The 13366-nt window shown below is 45.6% G+C and overlaps 1 protein-coding gene and 1 long non-coding RNA gene across 2 annotated transcripts in view; one reads left to right on the plus strand and one right to left on the minus strand.

Moving 5' to 3' along the window:
• Positions 1 to 8353, minus strand: part of LOC142588167 (long-chain-fatty-acid--CoA ligase 4-like) — a 37645-nt gene extending 29292 nt beyond the window's left edge. The window contains exon 1 of the mRNA XM_075699674.1: positions 8263 to 8353. The gene's annotated coding sequence lies outside the window, so the exon portion shown is untranslated. The remainder of the gene's footprint in view (positions 1 to 8262) is intronic.
• A 606-nt stretch (positions 8354 to 8959) lies between these two features.
• LOC142588169 (uncharacterized) overlaps positions 8960 to 13366 on the plus strand; it is a 117407-nt gene continuing 113000 nt past the window's right edge. Inside the window, exon 1 of the long non-coding RNA XR_012829688.1 lies at positions 8960 to 9058. This is a non-coding gene — a long non-coding RNA (uncharacterized LOC142588169). The remainder of the gene's footprint in view (positions 9059 to 13366) is intronic.

The raw sequence follows: 13366 nt of genomic DNA on the forward strand, positions 1-13366 counted from the left end.
TGGGCGTGATTCACAGAAGCCGCCGCCAACAAACCTCCCAGACGACGCGCACTTCTCGGGCGCCATCTCGTAGCTACCATCACCGCACTACGTTTTTTTCTTCTCAGCTTTTTACCATGCCCTCCTCCTCCACTTTCTCCCGCATGGTACCGCTGCACTCTCCTCTCCGCTTTCCCCCTCTCGTCTTTCATCCGCCATTGCGCTCCACGTTCGCTTTCATCTTTCGTTCTGCTCGTTCGCTCGGCCACGCCGCCGCCGACGCTGACGTTCGCCGCAGGAACGGGCGCCAGTGTCTAGCTGTTGCATTTTAGCTTTAAAACACAATATGTAAACACGCACCATCAGTGCAGTCACTTAGTGCCGTCGTCCACAGCCCTCACCAGAAGGCAGCACCTGAGGTTAAGAGTAGCGGCGCGGCTGATACTCACGCTGCGACGCTATAGAAAATTTGGTCGATAGTGGCTCGCATCTTTACCACTGGACTTTGGTGGAATACAACGTTGAGGAGAACGCAATTATGAACTTTTTTAGTCAATTATAGGGTAAGTTGGGGCGGGACGGGGGGGGGGGGGGCGTCTCCTCAAAGCCATATATAGTTTCCTACAAAAACTACTAGAGGGAGCTCTGGCATTGTCATCGTTCAGCTGCCATGCGAATGGTTTGTCTAATCTCCGTCCCTGCGGCTTGAGTCGTTCTTGTGCCTTTATTGAATACGCTTTATCTTTATAAATTTGCAAGCAATCGTACCTTTTTAAGCACAGCGAGGCAATAGGTGTTTTGGACGCTCGCATAAGTTATTCCTAATTGTCGCAATTATGCGGCAATGCGTTCGTTGAAAATTATCAGTTAGCGAAGTCACAAGGCCATATAAATCCAGAAGGAAGTAGTTGAGGGAGATCCAGGTATTAATCATGAAATGCTTTTAGCTCCCACTGTTGGCGGACTCAAGTGACCTTCAGCCGAAAGCTAGAGCCTTTATCTGGGCAAGTTGCGATAACGAAACGAGATCAACCGGGCAACCAGTCAAAACTTCAGAAAATGTGGTCTGTGGCCCTTAACCTTTTCTACAGGACCGCGTTAAATACACTACTCACTGCCCAAACAAAGTACAAAAAATGTTTCTTCTGAGTTGTTCCTAATGTCTGTTCACTATTTCAGACAGGCTCTGACTTCTAGTACGCTGAACTTTTGTCATTTCTAATAGAGACGTTCAAAAGGCAGATGCACGGCCCCGTACACTTCATTGTCATCTTTTGGCGAGGCGATAAGGCTGCCTGCGCTCTATTTAACGCATGCGGTCCGTGAGTTCCGCGGCGCGGGTTTTGAGTCGCCTCGACTGACGGCGCCACGCTGCGTGGTGCTTCCGTTGGGCGAGTTTCTTGTAGCTGGGCAGGGTGCTCTGCCTCCCTGGCGTCTTTCGCTGCCTGTCGTATGGTATGGTATGGTATGGTATGGTATTCCTTATGCGATGGCGCACACCCACTGTGGGGGATTGGCCAAGACTTGGGTGAAATTAGGGTATCGTTATTAAAAACTTAAATTGGTAAAGCTAACTGGAGGAAATGAACAAAAATAAAATGTATAAGAATTCAAGACAATCTCTTTGTAGCACTTATAAAATCATCCACGGTTGAGCAAATATTCCTGTGGCACTTTCCAAGAGAGAAGGCTCCTTCTTCTTCTTCTTCTTCTGGCTGGGCAGCGTCCATATGGAGCAGTGCACGTTATGGCGTGGTGCGCTCTGGCGCGGCGTGGTGTGGCGGGGTGTACCGTTGCGAATATTAACTACACAAATTTTAAGATTGGGGCTACTTTCATCTCCAACAAATCTGTTTTGTCGGTTGCCGTTTCATCCTTACATCTACTCTCAATTACAGGAGAGACAGCAATTTTTTCCTCATCATACTGTGAAGCAAGAACGACTTCCTTTTCTTCGAAGACGACTTTCGGAGCATTTGGTTGGTCCTTGCTTGACATGGTTAACGATAGTAAAGAAAAAACACGGCACGAGAGAAAAGAAAAGCGATGGACAGGGTACAAGCGCTACTGTCAACTATTCATTCCACAATGCCATCTTGAAATATATATTTAATGTACTTTCTTTCCTCCATTTGCATCATTACCGCGCTGGCTTAACCACCACACGTAAGTCCCCCGGAGAAGAGCGTCATTGTTCCCCGTAAAAAAAAAAAAAAAAACAACTTGTAAAGAAGCTCTATGCTATACGTCACTTCTGTTATGGAACGAGTTATATTCTAACCTCCATGCATTTCATCTCGATGGCCAAGGGAGTTTGCAACGTTGTACTAGCGCTAGGCGTGTTTCCTATCATACGGTTGCTCTTGAGCCCGCACGCGACTATTATTATAGTTAAATACAGGAGCTTCTATTGTGGCAGCGGCGGCCGAGTAAAATCAGTCTATTCGCACGTTTATTAGCACCGGCTCACTGTACTAGGCGGCAACAGGACAAATTGTACACCTCTCAAGTTCCGTTGTATTTTCATATCCGCTGTGCGGTAATGTGCGGCGTGGGAGTTTCATACACTTACTAGAGAGAAAGAGAGAGAGAGAGAGAGAGAGAGAGAGAGAACTTTATTGTCGCTCAGTGGATTACCGAGAGAAGTGTGGCGCCAGGATCGACCGGAGCTTGCACGCATTGGTGGTTCCAGTCAGCGTGCAGATGATGGCTTGTACAAGGATTTGCCTCAACTTCGTCCTACTCGCTTTAAACGGCTTCGTGAACGTGAAGAACTGATCATTTTCAAGAACGTACTACGTTCTAAATAATAAAATAGGAATTATTAAAATTTTTCTGATGGTAGGATTCGAACACAAGGAACTCTAGCACAGAATCCCCATATTGAAAGCATATATATGGCCACGGGCTCATGGGGAAGCGGAACCACTGCAATTGTGAGCGATTATGCGTATTCGTAAAAGTCTGGCTGCCTTTTGCATTTAAAAAAAAAGTATGCGTATATTGCTTAGAAATGTAGTTCAATGAAGGTAGATAAAGTATATGAAAAAAGTCACAAAAACGTCTGAAGCCACGAGCGCGAAAATCAGACTAATCCATGTGCTACAACCACCATTCCCGTGGTGGCTGCAGGATCGCAGCGCCACTGTTCCCTGTAGTGGTTATCCTAGGAAACTTTATGACGCGCAGTGCGCAGAGACTGAAACGCGACAACTCGGAGTGCATGGCTGCCGGCGCTTCCTTGTGGCATCGGTTGGCACTGGGAAGACCGAGCGGATGTATTTCTGCGTAGGATGAAAGCGAGAGCCGCCGTGCGGTTCGATTATCACGTTCTTATTGCTGCGCGCTGCAATAAGCATTGTGTGTGTGTGTGTGTTTTTTTTTTTTTTTTACGATATCGCGTGATTGCCACGACCGCGCGCAATGCGCTCGCGCCCTGCATTTGATATGCATGAGGGCCCATCGTCAACGGGAATTCCTAGCAATACTTCTCACGTGCTGATATGTTTTTTTCTTTTCTGTTTTCTTCCTTTCTGGCGCATGCGTAGTTCCAGTAATACGAAAATAGGAAAGTTGATCACGGATTCCACGTCTTACTCATTCCCATGTTCCGCTTCCCGCTGAAGTGACTAGCGCAACAGTAGACCCGGGCAAAAAAGGGCTTTTCGTGCCTCGTGTCTACTCTTGCTCTAGTCACTTCCTTTTGCCCCTCCCCCAGTACAGGGTAGCCAACCGGAGATAATCTCTGGTTAACCTCCCTGTCTTTCCCTTTGTCTTTCTCTCTCTCTCTCTCTCTCTCTCTGTAGTCACTTCAGCAATGAATACCAACTAGCCCGGTCTCACACCCTGCTTCCGCTTCACACCTTTTCTTTTTTTTTTAACGGCTATATATCCTTCTAAGAGAACGGCGCAGTTTAGATGACGCAAACCCTCGATTCTGCATTGCGCCCTCACGTGAACTATTGCCGATTTCCGAACTTCTCGCAGCTTTACGGCGCTGACTGTGGAGGAAAGGTCGGGGCTCGTATGACAAAAATCTGGCCTATATATGGTACACGGTAATCCTCTGCGTTGCACTTGCTTCGTTTCGCCGTACACTGAAAGGTTTGCCATATACATACTACCAAACGCTTTTTCGATTCTCTATATGTCCATGGTCACCTCTAGAATATCCGCAGCCTCGTTTAATGAACGTGCTGAAGCGGTGCACAATATATTAAAAAAAGAGGCAAAAAAGATATTCGATTGTTTTGATCTGCAACACGTTTCTTTATTTTTCGACTACTTCATTTGCATCAAGACAAAGATAAGGCGTAAATTGCGCCTATATACTGTAGAAGGGCGGGGTTAGAGTAACGGAAATACCAGTTTCACGACGAGTTTCACTATAGTCCATTGCTGTCGTGATGCATGCCGGTTATTGTAATTCTTAGAGTGCTTAAGAGAAACTATCGTAACATGGCGGAAGGAAGCTGGGGTGCGGCATCGACAATCCCAATACATTGCGAGAATGGTGGCGGAAGCGACGTAGATTTTAGTCTTAGCTACTTGTGGGGCAAACAACGAAATTATACGAACTTTATATTATCCACTTGATCGAATTGCATGCCACCCATTCCAGCTCCATACGTTCCGGCTCTCCGGGAACCGCGAAACAGACGACACACACACAAGAGAGAGAGAGAGAGAGAGAGATAATGCATATAAAGGCAGGGAGGTTAACCAGAGGTAGTTCTGGTTGGCTACCCTGCATGGGAGGAAGGGATAAGGGGGATAAAAAGAGAGAGTGGAAGGGGGAGATAGAGAGAAAGAAAGAGATATGAGCACAAACAAACCTCGTACATTACGGAGCGGTAGGGGGTGGCGTTGTTAAAGTCTATCGTGAAGTCCCGTAGACCGCAGGAAACTTAGTACCGCGAGTAAGGCCTTCAGCGCGGATGTTCTTTCGGAGCATTTACCTAAAGCTTTTAGTTCTGATAGTGAACGATTGTCCAACTGGTCCAGGACCCTGCTCACCACATGTCTCTGGTCGCTCTATCGCTGGCAGACTAGCCTGTACTGCGTGTGAAACAGGAAAATTAGCTGAAATTTATTGGAAGGGGCAGTAGGGGGAGGGAGGTTATCTCTAGCTCAAAGGACAAATTGAGATTGTGCATATTCTAGAGCTGCGCGCGCAAACGCTATGTGTCGCACACTTCAGCTCTATGGAATAGGCTCCCTTAGAGCATTAATCAATGTAAAAGCTGTTCCGAGTATAAATCTTTCTTGTTGTCCAATTTTTCATAGCTGCATATTACCCTGTTCCATTTTTTCCCTTGTGTCTTGGTTTATGGTTTGCCTATTGCAACAACTTACCTTTTCGCTTAACTATTTTGTCGGTTACCTTTGGTTATGTTTTCCTGCTGATGTTAGTGTTACTCTTTTTTTATCTGAGCTTTGTGTATATGTACATTTTCTTTTTGGAGTCGGTCCTTTCTGTACCAATGTATCTCTGTAGTGCCCCCCTGCTACAATGCCCTTGTGATGCTGCAGGTATTCGCATAAGTAAAAAGACATAAAAAATATGTCAGGAATGAGTATGAAATAATACTTACGCGTCAAAAGTTACGCCCGGCTGCAGCTCGGCACGCAGCAGCAGCTGAGCCCTGCACAGCTCTGCCAAAGAATGCGTCCGAATGGCTTGGACAGCGTCAAACTTTCGCAGGTTTTGCTTTGATGCGCAATCGAGAATTGCACCGTAGTCGCAAACAACGCGCCAGAGATAGCGAGCGCACTATGTCTGAAGGACTGAAGCCTACATATACCCGCAAAGGTAGCACGGGCTGGCGGAAGGAGGCGCCCCCGGCTCCAATGGGAGAAAAGGCTCATATGAATGTCGAAGACCATGGCAAGGAAAAGGAAAAGGAGGAGCAGACCCATAACCAGAAGGAGTCCCCTTCGAAACGGGGCGATGACAAGTAGTCGGCTAGCCTGCTTGAGTCAATCAGGCATGCTGTATATGCCTTTCATTCTAGAATGTTGTATGTATGTGCATCTTCCAGGAAAACGAAGCAGTCGTGTTAACCATCAATATGTTTTACGTCCATACTTTGCTCATAGTGATGTGTTCCACTTTTCTTTTTTCCCTGCCGTGATTGAACTCTGGAACGCAATACCAAGCTTTGTGGCAGAAGCCAGTGATGTTTGTGAATTTGAAAAATTGTTAAACATGTATTTTTGTGATTCCGCTGCCACTTGATGCACCTGCATATATGGTCCGCCTGTATTTAAACCCTCCCTGTAAGAACCCTCAGCAGAGGGTTGACAGTATGAAGAAATAAATAAATAAATAAATAAATAAACATATCCTTAATTTTATTTCTCTTCGTAAAACTTCTATACCTACCTTGTATAGGTATCTATGCCTGTAACGGATCCGGTCCTATCAATTTCTTCCCTGCATTTTTTCCCGCAGATACATCAAACTTCTATAGCTTATCTCGACTGCTGACCGGTTGATGTTTGCATCAACTTTAAATCCAAGCGCTTCGGGAAGGTGTACATTGCCTGCGGGTTTCGCTTAATGAATACCTTCACATTCTGTTAAGATATTGTGAGTACATACAAGATATTCTAATTATTCTGAGTATTTGCTGTCTCCCCAAAGATATTTCTGTCGTGTTAATCAATATATATATATATATATATATATATATATATATATATATATATACGTTTGCGTTTGCATGCTCTGATGACAAGGAAGCGATTATGGTTAGTTCATTTGCTACACCACTATGTATCAATGAGAAAGCGCCAGTATGAAAAAGGAAAAAAACCGAAAAGCGGAGGACAAGTCTAAACAACCTAAGGAAGCTATCAAAGCGGGCTTGAACTTGTGCTCGCAACAGAAGGCGTAGGAGATTTCGTGTTCACCTACTTTCCTGCGCTCAGTTGTGCCTTCGTGGTGCATTTTATTTAATTGTGCACCTCAACCTTGAAAAAGTATTCAGTTTTTAGGATAGCGTAATTGTATTCACAAGTTAACTGCCACTTTTATTTTGCACACTTTTTTTCTTTTCTATAGGGAGCTGAACAATCATTTGGTGAGCGGACAGTGGAATTTAGTTAGAGCCAGGCGATCGTAAATCAACTGCGCCCATAAGCCCTATGCTACCCACAATGACGGGAAAACGAATGTTTTTCTTCTTCTTTTTTTTTTACGCTCTAAACCCACCGGTAAGGATTTTCACGCTTCCAGAACAATACAGGCGCATCCCTTGCGATCGTCGTTCCGTGTCAGTCTTGTCGAGATTATTCCCGCCGATTAGACATTTTTAAGCCCCATAGAGCTCGATATACTTATTTTTGTGGGCAAGGCCTGCAGACAGTCTCTACAAACTAGTAAAATCATAAACATCGTTTTAAAGCCAGAAAAATTGCGACAATAACCGAGCGAAGCGAAAGCTTACGGCGCGTGTCTTCGAGCCCATAAGCCTCTTCCGCCACCTGGCGACGACTATAGAAACCGGTTACGCGCTTGCGGCGCTTGTTTGGATACCTTCTGCTTCGCCTTCTTCTTCTACCGCCGCGTCGGCGATTCAGGGGGCTTTGCGCCATCTGTGTGACAAGGGAACACTTCCGGCGGAAAAAAAATATATATATGACGCCATATCCGCTAAAAACAGACTTGACTTCGTTTTGTTTTCGAAGTCACGAAATTTCTTTTATTGCCCCTGCGATTAGAGCTGTATATTCAAATGCACCGCCATTCTACTTGATAGGCGTGTCGAGCTTTCAGCGCTGAAAACGATGCAAGAAAAGGTCAGGCCCTAAATCGAAGTTCCGCTTCAAAGAGTCACTAGAATTTAACTTTCTCTCTCAAATGCAACAAATTTCATTAAAATTGGTCAAATGGTTATCTTAGAAAAGTGTTTTTGCGTTTTACATGTATTTGAATAGGCCGCGTCGGAGTTGGGCCCGAGCGCCCGAGCTAAAGCTTCCACTCTGATTACTCGAACGCTTGCTTCGCACATGGCCTCCGAGATTCACCGCGGCGCACGCGTAAATCTCGGAGGCTATGCTTCGCAGCAGCCAGTTTCAGTAAGTGAAACTGGATGGCGCCACAGGCGTGCCCCGCGCTTGTAATAGCCGTGGCTTTGGACGCGCAAACGAAAGCACCATTGCTCCGTCGCAAAAGCGTACCCACCCAGTGGCGGTTGACAAGGGTCGTTCGCTGAACGTTATGCGATGTCGAGCGACATGGAACGTAATTCTGCACAATGTGGCGACTTGGAGGAATACCTTTGTGCTGTGGTCGGATTGAAGAATTATGATGGAGACAGTAACCAGGGAAACACGTCAGTAGGCGAAATGCTCGCACCGCTGCTGCATCAGGACTGTCCATGTGGAAGGCCGTTTCTGTGTGGGCTCATTTTCCCATCCCGGTCGAAGGCCTTGACTATGTATTCGTAGACAACTGAAACAGGGGAGAAAAATTTTTATGTACTGCGGTAATGAAAAAAAGATTTACGAAAGCTGATTTTATTTATTCCTTGAGACATCCGCGTATGTTTGAAAGAACTAACTTAACTCGTAGATGGAGTCCAGCATCAAACTGATCGTTTGGATTTCTAGATTATAGATTTCGGTGCCAATAATTGATAACTTTTGATCGGATTGCTAAGCTGGTGTTGCTCTTCAATCAAGAGTTTGAATATATGAAACGGGAGCTCTCATTTATAAAACGCTTGAGTTGGCAGGCTGCTATGGTTCTGTCACATGGGCACTTTCTATCGAGGTCGAGCCTTGATACGGCTCGGACTTTCCATCGTAATCGAAAACGATCGCTACTACACAGTCCAAAGAAAGGGATCGTGTTGGTTGACCACTAACGTCCAATGTGTAAAAGTCCGAAGCAAATAATAAACTTGCCCAATAAGTAGTAAAGGTAGTTGTATAAAAGTTTTTTCAGAAAAATAAAATTTGATTTCTGATTTCAGGTAAAAAACGTGCCACATCTACCGATTTGGATCATCTGCAATTTTCAGAACTACTTGCGTGGTGCCGACGCTACCGGCAGAGGTTTACAAAATTATACGTAAGTAAAGAAATATACAGTTATATTATTTTGCACGGTTAGTTAAAACCTTTTCAAAGGGTAATTTCTTCGGCTCTCTTCCTTTCTCGTTATATCTCGTTTTCTAACGCTGAGCTAGAAGCTGCTTACGTCGGTCTCCGGTAGCAATCGGGCAGTTCGATCACGACGCGCGGATCACGAACGACTGAATTCTGATCGAGGCTCTATCGCGATCGAATGCGATTTTGTGGCATCAACCGATCTGGATCGGCTCGATCGTGATCGAAGGTACACATGTGACAGCGGTATTACTGTGAAACAACACCCGTTTTGGGGCATCCAGTTGGCACACTCAGCAAGCACAATCTGCTGCTTCGAAGTCAGCCACGCGAAGCTATTGCGTCCCCGCCGCAAGTGTGAATTCCACAGAAATCACCGCACCAGTATCGAGGCATGCGCTTACTTTAACATATGCGGGAGGCTCTAATTCTAGCAAGAGAGATTTCGACACACAAGCGGACACGATTTTTCACTCGGCGCACATGCACATACATTCGAGGCCATCAAGCAAAGCGGAAAAGGCTCAGCAACCACTCGGACAGATCATGGCGTAAATACATAGCACGAGGAAACAAAAAAAAAAAAAGGAGCTGAACTGTAAGTGACGAGCGGAATGACGCGACGGCGCACAAGACGCCTTCATGAGCTTGCCGATCGCAAGGTGCGAAGGAGGGACGCACATGTGCGATGATCGTGTGTCGTAAGGCTTCAGCGCGGGCACATAGAACGTCGCATTGACAATGGTTCACTTTTACATGTTCCTTGAGCTACGGGCCAACGCTTTGCTACGTCGATCCAGCTGCTGTCCACCGGTGCAACCGGAACAACAACGCTTGCCGCTACCGTCGCCCACGCCTACAGCCGTACGGCCGCTTCGCTCACCTACAATCCAAGGCGGATCATGCCGGCGCGATCACGTGATGAAACATGCCTGCGCCGGTGCGCCGCTGCTGAAAACTGTCTATATACGCGCCGCAGCAGTGGCCGGTGGTTGTTTTCGGGCGCGCTTGGTCTATTGTACGACTTCTACGTTGGAAACGATGCTGTAAGATGTGCTGAAGTGATTCTAACTATTTAACGCTAGTAATAAAAAAAGTGTTCTTGAAAAAAAAAACGCTTTATTTTTTCAAACAAGCTTTATTTTGTTCAAACAAAGTGTAATGCCTGATTAGTTTTAAGTAGATGTGACGCGCAAATGCAAGACGATTGGCTTTTATTTAATATTGAAAAATAAAGTTTCTAAGCGCACCTTGAAAAAAAAAGGGGGTGGGGGGCGCACGCCGCTGTGGAAAAACGTGCTTGTAAATTTTATTGCTACGATATGCCCCCTTTATTCGATTTGGTATTTTGCTATTCCGTGAGATTTCCGAGTTCCGATGGCGCGAGCTTGCTTAGCGCCGTGTTACCGAGGTGTGTTACATCGTACGTCAAAGCTTTCAGTGAAAAGTTTTCACATGAACTCAGTAAGGAACACCGGACAAGCGTCGGTTTCAGCGGTTCTCGTGGGGCTGCCGCGACCGAGGGGAATGCATCTGAGGAGCACCTGAGACTACGCAGGCTACGCGCCGGGTACGTTCAGTTTTCTTGCACGCTCCGTGCTTTCCGTCCTCTCCATGAGGCGTTTCATATGATTGATTGATTGGTTGATTGGTTGACTGATTGATTGGTTTGTCGCAACAACCTTATCATTTGTACCAAAGTTTTCGAACGCATAGCAGACTGCGCGCATGCAGAACGCCGCATAATTTACTAAGTTACGTTTTGCCAAAGGTCGCGCGCACATATTTCCTTAACGTGATCCTGAAAAATTGCGGAACACTCTATTACGTTGTGCGAAACACACATCACTACAAAAACTACAACTAACTTTATCAAATGGAGTTATACATCGATCCTAAACATAAATCTATAGATTTACGTTTAGGATCTTATATTAGATCTTAGATTAGATTTATGTTTAGGATATGTTTAGGGTGTGAAAGATCTTTATATATAAAGATCTTTCACACCCTCCCTGCCGATCGAAACTTTAATGAAAGGGGCATCTATTTATGACAGATGCGCAAGGCAAGATTCACCTTTTGAAGCTTGAGCAAAAGCTGTATCTATAGCCCGGTTGTTACAGGAAGACACGGTATGTGTTACCAACGTTCTCTAGTCACTCTATAGTACTGAGGCAGTTATATGCGTCAATGTTGATCGCGCATTGTGATTGTTCTGCGCAAGGTCTTGGGGAGCACATGGTGCTGATGCACGTTTTTGTCGTTGCCACAGTTTGGAGCGGACTGTGTGCCACACTTCTAACTCTTGTTCTATGTATTCCCGCCAATTAAAAACTTAATTATTCAGGCATAAGTAGGAATACCTTTGCTTCAACGCGAACTTACTAGCAATGCGCAACATCTAGGGTCTCCTGCATGCCTGACAAACAAACATTGAAATAGTGCAGACATATGGAGAGGCGAAATGCGAAAACACCCGTGTACTTAATTTAGGGGAACGTTAAGGAACCCCAGGTGGTCGAAATTTCCGGAGTCCTCCACTACGGCGTGCCTCCTAATCAGAAAGTGGTTTTGGCACGTAAAACCCCTTTATTTAATTTAATCTACATTGCATGGCTAGATATGACTGCTCTTGTTCTTGTTTCCTCGTGAAATGGCGCAACCCACTTTGGGGGATCGGCCATGAATCGGGCGGTGAAATAACTGTTAGGAATTTTTTAAATAAATGAGGGTGAAATGAAATAAGTATCTTGCAATTGGGATTTGAAGTGTCTATGCTATAGGTATGAATAATCAATTATCTAGATATTTTTGCGAATTTTGTGAGCATTATAAGCATTTTGAAGAATTCTAACATGCAATCCGGCCGTATCGGTCTCTTTCTCGGCACCAGGTGCTGCCTCGTGACGGCGACGGCGGGTGGCGGAAGAGAACGGTTGTACTGGCGTGGTTGGGCTCGCTTGTTGTGGTGTCCTTAAGACGTGTTCTTATCGCACCTGGCTAAGGAGCTGTTTGTTTCCCGCTTATTCGGTGAAGCATGATGTACAAAAGTTAATCGTTCGATAGCACTGTGTCTCCGCTGGTAGAAATAACAACTACAGCGGAAGAGGAAGCTGCGGGTCCCACAACCCCACGACGTGGCCGGAGACACTAGAAGTTTGTGTGGCGCGTATTCGCTTGCACGAGTTTTCCGCGGTGCCTTAAGAACGCCGTTGGGTAGTAGTGGCTTCAAGCAGAAAAAGGCTTAGTGCGCAGCAAGTTGGCTCGAGTGGGCATTCGTTTTCGCTGCCGTAAACTACGCGATAGCGCGCTTCCTGCCTTCTTACGCTGCGGTTCTGTGATAACAGTGCCGCACTTGACCTTTCGGCGTCTTTATTTCGGGCCTGCTAAGTTCATTCTCCAGACGGGAAGCCCAAGGAAGTCAACACGTGCTGCATTTTGGGTACGAAATAAACGTGACCAGAAGGCGTCCGGGAGCGAATGTCAACTTGGCAGGAATTGTGCAGAGGTTGTTCCGTTATGGCAAGTGTGACAAGACCGCTCGTAACATGACGGATTCCGTACGTGTCCCGTGTTTTTCATGCGCATGAATAACTCCCACTGAGTACTCGTGACCACGAAAGGAGAAAGGAGCGTATGATTAGGGTGGCACAGAAACAGGGATGCGCACGTGTCAGTGCCTTATACTACATCTTTGTTCTTTCTTTCTTTTTTTTTTTTTGCGAAACGTCGGATCGCTTTAACCGTTATAATTGTGCGATGCTCACATCCAGATGCACGAGAAGCGTGTTTATTTGTTCCTGATAGGGTTGGTGGCCCCTTCAGCGATATCACATGCGAACACGCAAATTATTGCGTATTGTGTATTGCCTGCGAGTAAGAAAAAGAAATATAGAAAAGAATAAAGCGCCTTTAAATGTAAGAGCACACAATTTAAAACGTAATGCTTCCATTTCACGCACACTGCACTGGCCCACTAATTGAAAGAAAGAAAGAAAGAAAGAAAGAAAGAGAGAAAGAAAGAGAGAAAGAAAGGAAGAAAGAAAGAAAGAATATCTTCATTCCCGCATAGTATAATACAATATGCTTGACAGTATCATCTGGATCCTTAGCCTATGTGGCTAGTTTTGGATCCATGCCAAAACTCTCTCTGAGCGTGTTTCTTGTCACTCAATATATGCAGACCACGGTGTCTCCTCCTCGCTTCGTGTCCAAGTTTTATACGTCGTAGGCGCTATAACTTTACCTGCGACTGCGTGCAGCGTGC

Source organism: Dermacentor variabilis, chromosome 7, assembly GCF_050947875.1.
Source record: "Dermacentor variabilis isolate Ectoservices chromosome 7, ASM5094787v1, whole genome shotgun sequence".
Lineage (NCBI taxonomy): Eukaryota > Metazoa > Arthropoda > Arachnida > Ixodida > Ixodidae > Dermacentor > Dermacentor variabilis.